This window comes from Octopus sinensis, linkage group LG25 (assembly GCF_006345805.1).
Source record: "Octopus sinensis linkage group LG25, ASM634580v1, whole genome shotgun sequence".
Taxonomy (NCBI): domain Eukaryota; kingdom Metazoa; phylum Mollusca; class Cephalopoda; order Octopoda; family Octopodidae; genus Octopus; species Octopus sinensis.
Window position 1 is genome coordinate 25,138,005 of NC_043021.1, and position 11,272 is coordinate 25,149,276.

The 11,272-nt window shown below is 37.3% G+C and overlaps 1 protein-coding gene and 1 long non-coding RNA gene across 2 annotated transcripts in view; one reads left to right on the forward strand and one right to left on the reverse strand.

Moving 5' to 3' along the window:
- Positions 1-4,397, forward strand: part of LOC115224226 (ovomucoid-like) — a 21,652-nt gene extending 17,255 nt beyond the window's left edge. Inside the window, exon 5 of the mRNA XM_029795008.2 lies at positions 4,299-4,397. The gene's annotated coding sequence lies outside the window, so the exon portion shown is untranslated. The remainder of the gene's footprint in view (positions 1-4,298) is intronic.
- Positions 3,991-11,272, reverse strand: part of LOC118767886 — a 23,224-nt gene continuing 15,942 nt past the window's right edge. The window contains exon 3 of the long non-coding RNA XR_005003791.1: positions 3,991-4,010. This is a non-coding gene — a long non-coding RNA (uncharacterized LOC118767886). The remainder of the gene's footprint in view (positions 4,011-11,272) is intronic.

Sequence of the window (11,272 nt, forward strand, 5' to 3'; positions counted from 1 at the left end):
CCTCATCCATCTGCATCACATGACCATACCAGCAGACTCTTCTCTCCCGTACACCACATTTGATGCCTCTTGTGCCTAATTTTCCTCTAAGCCCATTTGTACTTCATCATACATGCACACTGACATTGCATGTCCATTGGAGCATACTTGTTTCATTTATTTCCTTTCAAGTTTTCGGATGATATATAATATTAAAAATGGGGAAGACTGGTTTATGCGATTACCTTAATTTTCCTGTCCATAAAGAGTTTAGCTTTATGGTGTGGGATTGACAGTACACCATAAAGCTAAACCCTTTATAGACAGGAAATCTAAGGTAATCCCATAAACTGGCCTCCCCCGTTTTTAATATATACTGCTCTACATCCTAGAGTGTGCTTCTTCTTTTGGATTTATGTTTTTTACAAACAAGATATATATATATATATATATATATATAATAGAAATATTAAAATTACTAAGTCTCTCTAAAAGAGAACAACGGCAGCGTTCCCGGAAAATAATAGTTATCGCCATACTAATATGGCATTCTTATAAAAATAAGAATAAAGCTGTCTGCTTATTAGCTCCATGAGGCCATCGCCTTAAGTTAGCTATTTGATACACAAACTGTATCCATATAACCTTCGAACAAGGGAGGTCAGTCGCTCCACACTACTTGACCGGCAGCTACAGACGTGTTTCGGGGTATTGCCCCTTTTCAATGCAGCGTAGCCAGACCAGTAGGTGTCGCTTCTGACAATCTCTGTTCGATGGTTTTATTTACCTAGCTTCGGTGGAATACATCCACTTGTTTTCAATAATAGAAATATTAAAATTACTAAGTCTCTCTAAAAGAGAACAACGGCAGCATTCCCGGAAAATAATAGTTATCGCCATACTAATATGGCATTCTTATAAAAATAAGAATAAAGCTGTCTGCTTATTAGCTCCATGAGGCCATCGCCTTAAGTTAGCTATTTGATACACAAACTGTATCCATATAACCTTCGAACATAGAGAGAGAGAGAGAGAGAGAGAGAGAGAGAGACATACACACACACATGCACAAGTGCAAGTAATGACAGTGTGCTAAGAAGTTTGCTTCCCAACCACATGGTTCCAGGTTCAGTTCCATTGCTTGGCACCTTGAGCAAGTGTCTTCTACTATAGCCTCAGGCCAACCTGAGAGGGGAACATGTTGAATAAAATCATAATTAACTGATCCTCCTGTATTTTCTTTTCCAAAAAGCCAGGAACTTTTCAGCCTCACCCCCTCGTATAACAATGTTGATTAGATCAAATTCAGTATATATTCTTTGGATTACTGTCTTGTCTGATAGTGTGTAGGTGTGAATGAACTTAATAGGGTAAACACTAGGGTTAATAACCAAATTAAATTATTATTATTATTAGTATTATTATTATGATTATATGAAAACTCTCAGCTTATTTTGCTGGGTAGGATGGAAAGTGTCAGCCGATTAAGGTGACACTTGTTAACTGGTCATGCTTCAAGGACCCTGCAAGGAATTCTTGCAGTTCCAAACAGTGCTTATTTTTGTAGGTGTTCTACCTTCACACTTGTACCACTGTTTTTTTAGCTATGTTGGTAGTTGAGTGCTGATACTTCCAAATGTGCCAGTCACTACTGGTATCATATCCACTCTCTTCATTGCCCACAGCCTGCATATTTCCCACTTCAAATTGTCATAGATGTTCAGTTTTTTTTTTCTTTCTTTTTCATTCTGTTGTCACTGGGACATGCTATGTCAATTACAATGCAAGTATTATTATTATTATTATTATTATTATTATCATTGTGGCAAGCTGGCAGAATTGCTTAACAGCATTTCGTCTAAGTTGATAATTCAAATTCTGCTGAGATTGACTTTACCTTTCTTTCTTCCAAATTCAATGAAATAAACCCCCTTTGGGCCCTAGGGTTGGTGTAAAATCTACACTACCCCCCCCCCAACTAAAAAATGTTCAGACTTGTGCCTATTGTAGAATTGTTAGCACACCTGGCAAAACACCTGGTGACATTTCGTCTGTCATTACATTCTGAGTTCAAATTCTATGGAGATCAACTTTGCCTTTCACCCTCTTTGGGAGTGGGGGGGGGGCAAAATTTTAAACCATTACTGTTGTTGCTGTTACATAGTGCATGTATGTACATGTATAGTTGTTTGTGTAGCTTTCTCATGTGATGCTTTTAGATATATATCATGGTGTGTTTGATGTCATGTGATGTTTTTTGATACCATGTAGTGTTTTTAAAAAAAAGCATAACTGTCATACAAGTAGTGGAAAACATGTGCCGCCATGGAGAAATATTACCTTGCTTTGGAGACAGGTGATGACAGGTGAAAGGAAAAGCATCTGACCATAGAAAATCTGCCTCAGCAAATTCCGTCTGAACCATGCAAGCCTGGAGAAGAAATAAGTATTTGAACAATGATGATGGGATTGGTGATTTTTATATATATATATATATATATATATATGCACACACACATATATATATATATATATATATATATATATATATATATATATATATATATATATATATATATATATATAGGTTATAAAATGAGATAGGGGTTGAAAATTCAACCCACCATGGGATAATATATATCCAATATACTGCTAGATAGGTACCCAACAAATTTATATATATGCATATATATATATATGCACACATAGAGATGAGGGTGGCATTTACGATCGTTTTGATTTACTGTTTTAAGTAAATCCCTTAAGAATGTGAATATAGATAGATGCATCGGTTAGGATGCAAAAATAATTGATACATGTGTGATGGTAATGTAAACAAAGTGGTCATTCTTACAGGATCTTTTCGGTTTGAACGGCAGTTTTTAACATAATTTCTAGGTAACTAAGAAATTTTAAACTTTGTATACTGGTAGAATGTGTTTATAAAACATCTTTTTCTCTTGGCTTTATTGAGAAAATTCTATAGTTTGTAAGATATTTGTTGCTTTTTGTCTTCAATTTCTGCAATTTCAACCAATCAATGTCATCTATTGAGGTAAACAACATTCTGTGCCGTATGAATATGTCCCTCATTTAAGAAACAGATTGGGTTTATTTACATTTGTGAAGAAAAAAGATACCCTTCCCCCCACCCCTAACCCTAACCCTAAAACATTGAAATGCAATAGATCGATACTAGGGTTATAATTATGGGTGACAATTTCATACGACACCACTATAAAAAAACTTATCGGTGTCGTATGAAATTGTCACCCATAATTATAACCCTAGTATCGACCTATTGCATTTCAATCTATTTTAGATTTAGGATTAGAGTTAGGGTTAGGGGTGGGGGAAGGGTATCTCTTTTCTTCACAAATGTAAATAAACCCAATCTGTTTCTTAAAGGAGGGACATATTCATTATGCACAGAATGTTATTTACCTAAATGGACGCCAGTGATTGGTTAAAATTGCCGAAATGCAAGAAATTAAAGACGAAATATGTTACAACCTATAGAATTTTCTTAATAAAGCCAAGAGAAAATGATGTTTTATAAACACATTCTATCAGTATACGAAATTTAAAACTTTTTAGTTACCTAGAAATTACGTTACAAACTGCCATTCAAAAGGAAAAGATCCTTCTTACATTAAATTTTTTTCCTTGCACTGGTAAATTCGGTTGATAGAAGTTTACTTGTGGTAGATCGGTTAGTTTCGTTGGGTAATTAGGGCGGGGTGATATTATTTAGGTGCGAGTTTCCTTGTTTAATTAAGCACATTTTTTCGCACGTGTGTATTCCGTTGTACTTATATATATATATATACACACAGGTATACACACACACACATATATATATACACACATATGTATACACACACATATATATATATTATATATATACACACACATATATATACACACATATATTATATACACACACACACATATATATCTGCATATATATTTTTACATATATATGCAGATATATATACATAAACACACACACACACACACACACACACACACTCACATATATATAGTTGAAATTTACAGAAAAACAAAAGACGAAGACAGGTGTATGAACAACAAGCAGGTGTGTTCGTTTGACGATCAGGAAAGTGTGAGTCTTTTACGTTTCGAGCCTATGCTCTTCAACAGAAAGGAAATAAACAGAGAGAATAAAAAAACTTGTGGATTTACCGATCAATCATATATATGTATTTGTGTCTTTAAGATAGCCATGTTTACACGAGTGTATAGATAGATGTATATGTTTTAACATGTTTATTTTTTCTCTCCTCTTGTTTTAATAGATTTACAACCAAGACTTCTGACATGAAATATCTCTTCGCATTCAAAATTGAACACTTATTTTTAAAAAAATTTCTTTGAAATAAAAGAATAAAAAAAAGGGGGGAAATTGGTGTTTATGATTCATTTAGATAACTTTGCTGTCTCTTTCATTTTGTCTTTTTATCTTTTGCTAGCCTAGTTTGAATACGAAATTGAGGGATGAAAATTTTTTGTGAGACACTGATGTAGTTTTAAAGAGAGAGAGACATGTTCATTTACAAATAGAAATCGTAAATCATTCAGCATCATCACCATCATCATTGTCTTCATCATTTTTACATCCACTCATCAGTGTTTGCATGGTTTGGGTGAGTCCTTTCCATTTTATTGCATTCTTGTGTATGAGATGTTTTGGTGCTGCCTGTTTGGCATTTATTGATTTGACACTGATTCATTTGACCTCAGACATTTTAACGTTTTTATTCTTCCCTCCTTTCCCTGCTCCTCTTCCTCCTTCTCTACCCCCCTCCCTCTCTCTAATATTAATATGTGTGAGCATTTACCTACGTTTATATGTTTGTACCACAGATTATGGAACCCTGCCAACAAATATGAGGCAGACAGGCTTACTTTTTTGCTAAAGATTATTCTTGCATTCATCTCATAATAAAGAAGGGAGTCCATCATTAGTGTCTCCACATCCAGGCCGCATCTCATCTAAGCTGATTGTTTTTCTAATCAGTTGCGCTAAACTATTTCTTTCATAATTTGGTCCACACACACACAAAGTGGCATGCAGTGAGATTGAACCTGAATCCACAAGGTCGGGAAATGAGCTTCTTAACAACACAGCCATGCATGCAACTGCGTGTGTGTGTGTGAAAGCACATTTGGCAAAAGAATAGGGATGAATGTAACAACAGCTAGGTGTTGTATCTCGGTCGGAGCCATCCCACTCCAATTACAAACAGGAAAACCACCGATAGAAATGGAAAGGTAAGGGCTATACCTAGACTTCAGTTTCTAGGGTTTTTCTTTTAGGTGTTCAATGTCCTTTAATGTGGTATACTTACTATTAGTTCTCCTTTATCCTTTATTCATTTCAGTCATGGAAGGGTTTACTCGAATGAACCAATCCCAGATTCTTGTTCTTTTCTTTCCAGCCTGGCACTTACTCTTTTTTCTTTTTTTTTTTTCCCAAACTGCTTAGTCGTAGGGATGGAATTAAACTAAGACTGGCTGTCAAGTGGTGAAAGGAGACAAGCATCACTCATATCTACATGCATATTCTGCTACCTAGGGGAGCTAATTGGTAGTGGGGGACATTGTATGGAAAGTGTAATCACTAGAATAAGAACAGGGTGGAGAAAATCTAGAGAGCTTTTATCTTCATTGGCAACCAAAGGCCTCTCTCTCTTTCTCTCACTCTGAGTAAGAAGATGCATGTATACGAACAACAATGCCACATGGTTGTAAGACAGGACCCTGAATGCTGAGACATGTCAAAGAGTAGAGAAGAATGGAGCTTGTATGCTCCACTGGATGTGCAGTGTCAGTGTGCAAGTGTATTGAGAGAAAAGTTAGGCATCAGAGGAATTGGATGCAGGGTGCGAGAGAGAAGACTGAGCTGGTTTGGTCACATTATACGGGTGGATGTAGACAGCTGCGTAAAGTAGTGCTGGTCACTTAAAGTGGATGGAACTAGTGGAAGGGGGAGACATGGGATGAATTGCTGAAGGCTGATTGTTGGTCACTGATTCTTATGAAGGAAATGACAAAGGACCGAGATGTCTGGTACCTTGCTGTACTCAAGAAGACCACCTGCCCACTACAGCAGACTTACTAATGCTTCTACCCCAGCTGAAGAGGTTGTTTTTTTTTAATTTTGCCTTGGAAAGCCTTCAAGCTATTCCATGTATAAAGTACCCTTGCAGGTGCCACATAAGAAGCACCCAACACACTGTAAAGTGGTTGGCATTATGAAGGGCATCCAGCCATAGAAACCAGGCCAAATCAGGCTGGAACCTGGTATAGCTCACCAGCTCTGGTCAAACTGTTCAACGCATACCAGCATGGAAAACGGGCATTAAATGATGATGCATAAATACATATATATATATATATATATATACAATGGGCTTCACCCCAGTTTTCATCTACTAAGACGTTGGTTGGTCCCTGAGCTATAATAAACGACACTTAACCAAAGTGCCATGCAGTGGGACTGAACCTGGAACCATGTAATTGTAAATAAGCTTCTTAGTTACACAATCAAAGGTTTCTAGCAATAAAAATATACATGTTGTAATCATGCATATTTTGTTCACTTGTCATAACAAAACACATAACCTTCATTACCCTCATCATTTACTGCCCATGTTCCATGTGGGCCTGGGTTGGACTACTTTACAAAATATTGAAGAGTTGATAAGGATGGTGCAAGAAAGCTGACCTTTGTCATAAACCTGCCAAACATGACACTTGTAAAATTGCTGAGCACAGTTGAGGCAATGAGTTGAGTACTGTTCTAATGTTCTATATTGCCTTCTGTTGTGTCGTACATCCACCACCATAAAACTGTGAAGATTGCCTTGCGTTTCTTCCTAGCATAACATGATGGTTGTTATAAATTAATGTTTTATGTTAAAATGTGATGAAATGTACTGGAGTGTTTATATGTAATTGTGTGTATGTGTGTGTGTGTGTGTGATGATGATGATGATCATCATCATTATTTTGACATCCACTTTTCCATGCCTGCGTGAGACAGAGAATTCATTGAGGTAGATTTTCTTTGGCTGCCTGCTTTTCCTGTTACCAACCCTGTTTCCAAGCAAGTTAATAGCCTCACTTGTCTATTGAACAATACAACAGCCCAGACGTTGTTATGTGGAGAACTAGAAAGAAATTACATGATTCCAATGACTTTTTTTCTCTTTTTTCCATAAAGATCCCACATGTGAAGAAAGCTAGACCTGCATTCATAGTGATTGGCTGTGAGGCTGTTATTTATTTGTCACATGAAGACAAAGGGAAATCCAGACACATGCACACCACCTGTTTCTTCAGTTTCTTTCTACCAATTTCTCTCACAAGGAATTGTTCAACCCATAGTTGTGCTATTAAATGCCAGCTGACGGCATTCACATAGTGAAACTGAATCCCTAAACACCTGGTGGGTCTCAAGCAAACTTTCCCCCCACAGCCATGCCTGTGTCTATTTACATATCCAGGATGTTCAGGCTAAATTTGATGATCTTTTTTATGTCTCCTTTTTACACCAACAGCTTTGTGTATTGGTGCACAGTCAACAGTGTTGGAGAGCATAAAGATATTAAAGTTGTCATTGAGAAAAAGTCAGCTGAACATGGAGGACTGGAAGCTGTCAGAACATTGGGGAAGAGTTGTCTGTACCATGATGATTCACACCAGATATCCAAATGCCAACATCATCACTGCTGCTCAATGCTCCATGAACACTGTAAAGGCTGAAAGACAAGACATGGACAGCTGCAGTGGAGACTAGGAAGCCATGACCAGCAAAAAGGTGATGGTCGTTGGGTGTAATTCTGGTGAGGGTGTTGTTATGTTGCCTAATTCTTTGAACAGGACCTTAGGTTCAACTCGGATGGCCTTGTGAAGCTGCTGAAAGGTCATATGTGTGGCAGCAGGATTTGGCTCCTTGCCATACCTTTGGAAAGAATAAGAAGTAGTTGTTGGGGGAATTTCTATAGCTTTGCCAGCCCCAATTTCTGAGAGCAGTTACTTTGAGTAAAGTGTTATCTCCCAGCCATCATCTAGTTGATATATTTTGATTTTTTTAAAATGTTTTTTATTTCTGGATGGAATATTGTACTTCCTTCTCCTTTTATGCAAACTGTCAAACTTAGCGCATGCACACACACACACACACACACACAGAATAATAGAAATACTTTGTTAAATGGAAGTTTTATTATTTAATATGGTGTTGGTCCACTTTTGTCATCAATTACAGCTTTAATACATTGAGGAATTGACTCCTACAAGTTCTGAATGGTTGTTGTGAGAGTTCTAAGCCATTCTTCAAGTGAAACCTGATTTAGCTATTTCAGCAGCGATGACGGAGGGAAGCAACTTCTGTCTTGTTGCTCCAAAATGCAGCATAAGGGTTCAATTATTTTGAGCTGCAGTGATTGCGAGGGGACAATCCTTGTGTCTGCCTCACTTTTATGCTCTTTGTGCTAATCTTGAATAACATGAGCTGTGTGGATCAGTGCATTATTGCCCTGGAAGATCGTGCTACCATCAGGGAACAATATTTGCAACATAGGATGGACATGATCAGCCAAAATACTGAGATAATCCTTGGTATTAACTCTGCCGTGTAGAACAGCCAAAGGAATTCCATGATATGGCTGCCTAAGTCATCACAAATCCATTTCCATGCTTTGGGGTGGGGCCAAACAGTTGAAAACCTCTTTGGGCTGTTCCCAAACATAAAGTCATCACAAAGTGGGAAAAATGGTGAATGATGATTAATCAAAGAAGCTGACCTTGTTTCATTGAGCCATTAATCACTTTTTCCACTTATCAATGTTGATGAGGGATAGGTGAAATTTAGCAATTCCAATCCCACCCCCATTCCCTCTAATAGCCAGATTTATGGATGCAGTTTTGTTGGACTCAGGGTTGGCATGTAAAGGTAGTGCTTTAACTCTGCCATCAACTTCAGCAGTTTTTAGATACACCACGTTTCACTATTCTTTGGTCCTTTCCTGAGAGCTTTGCCTTCTGTCCAGAACTGGTTTTACTTTGGTTTTGGAATGCCAGACACTGGAAAAGAAAAAAGAAGTAAAACAGAAGTTTGTATCATGAAATGCAAGGCATACATAATGTATATGAAGACACACACACACACACACGTGTGTAGTGTATAACAGTTTGGAATTACCATTAGTAAAAACAACTAAATAAAAATTGGTGCCTCCATTATTTTGCCCAACCCCTACTTGTGTATATTTGCTTGTGTAGCTTTATGCTTCCCTCTATGTTCCTACCACTTCATGTTTAATCCACAATACTTTAATCTCTTATCACAACTTTGTTTGTGTGAATCTTTTAGCTAATTCTCTTTAATCAACCTTCCTTGTTTCATTTCTGAGCTCCTTGTCTTTGAACACTCATGGTTTCCAGTGCAGCAAACTCGGTTCAAGATCTCATTAGTGAAGTCAGCATTAAAAGACTTGACTCCTAACATACAAGAAGTGGGTCAACATTTTTGAGAACAACTCTTTGGGGATTGATGTCACTTGGAAAAAGTTGGCACAAGATCTCTATTCTTCAGGTTGATGGTCAGTCCAAGTTGTATACATAATTGAACACTTGGAGTTAAAATCTTACTGCATTTGTGGTGGTGGTCATATATTTCCCTTTAGTAAATTTGGAATCTCTCTCCAAAAGAAAAGCAGTATATGTTGACTGCTTCAAAAACAAATGGATTCAGGATTTAAATGTTGATGTTATTTAACCCTAGGTTTTCTCAAATTAAGCAAACCTGTCAGCAACTGCATTGCAACTGTTGACTTCCAATCTTATTTTCAGACATTGTTTATCTGGGACTACATTATCCAATGTGACATTCTTGCTGGTTTAGCCCCCATTCTACCTTAATGCATCAGTGTTTCAGCTGTCAACATCTGATCATATTTTCTGATATTGTATATTTAGGACTTCATGATCCATTGTGCCTTGTGTATGATTTGAGGGAGAAATTATTCCTATTTCTAGCTAGCTGAGTCACGACTTAGAGCTCCCTCTTTGGTTCATCTAAATATCTGCACCCATTGTTGTTTAGCCCCTGGGCAACCTTGACTGAGCCAACCTGTGCTGTGATCATCTTGTTTATATATTTTCCAGGCTGTGTGGTTAAGAAATTTGCCTCCCAACTATGTGATGTGGGTTTCAATCCCACTACATGGCACCTTGAGTAAGAGTCTTCTATTGCCCTGGGCTAACCAAACCTTTGTGAGTGGATTCAGCTGAGAAAAACTGAAGAAGCCTCTCTGGATGTGTTTCAGTTGGTCCTTGTCTTGACATTGCACAACAGTTATACACAAGTCTGACCATCGTCCACTCAGTGTCCTCAATTTCCAGTGTTCTGTGAGAACACATTTGGCCATTGGGAAATACTAACTTTGCTTGGAAACAGGTAAGGGTTGGTGACAGAAAGAGCATCCAGCCATAGAAAATCTTCCTCAATAAATACCCTCTGACCGATGCAAGAATGGGAAACTGGACAGTAAAAGGACAATGTTGACTACATACTCCATTATATCTTTAGAAACACTAGGGTGTGATTTGAGGACGATTTAGCTGCTATGTTCAGCATGATAGTGTTTAAGGTTTGTTAGTTTTTTTGTTGATATCCCAGTCATTGGATATATTACCAAGCAGGAAAGGAAGGAGGAAAACAATGTGTTGTTACCATTGGTAGTAAAACTACCAAAGGTCTTCTTCTTGTTGATGATGTTTGCTCTTTCTCTCTCTCTCTCTTATCCAGTCTCAAGTAATCCTAGCAACTACATTGAGCTGAAAGTTTACCTTGCTATATATTTAACTTTGAAGCTCTTACTGGTGGGCTTACTTAAACAAGCATGCACTTATTTATATATATATATATATATATATATATTTGTATGTATGTACATGAATATATGTTTATATGTATGCATTTATACACACACACACACACAAATCTATGTATTGACATGTATGTGAGAAGACACGTGTATATATATGCATGTATGTATGTTTGTTTACATATAGGTGTGTGTGTGGGTGTATATATGTGGTTGTGTGTGTGTGTATGTCTATTGTACATACATCTATGCTGAGAATTCCAGATATACACTCAACATACATAAACACACCAGCCATATTCTTTAGTGTAGACTCACTGGTTGGACATAGAAACAGGAAATGCACACACACACACACACATTTCAACAATGTA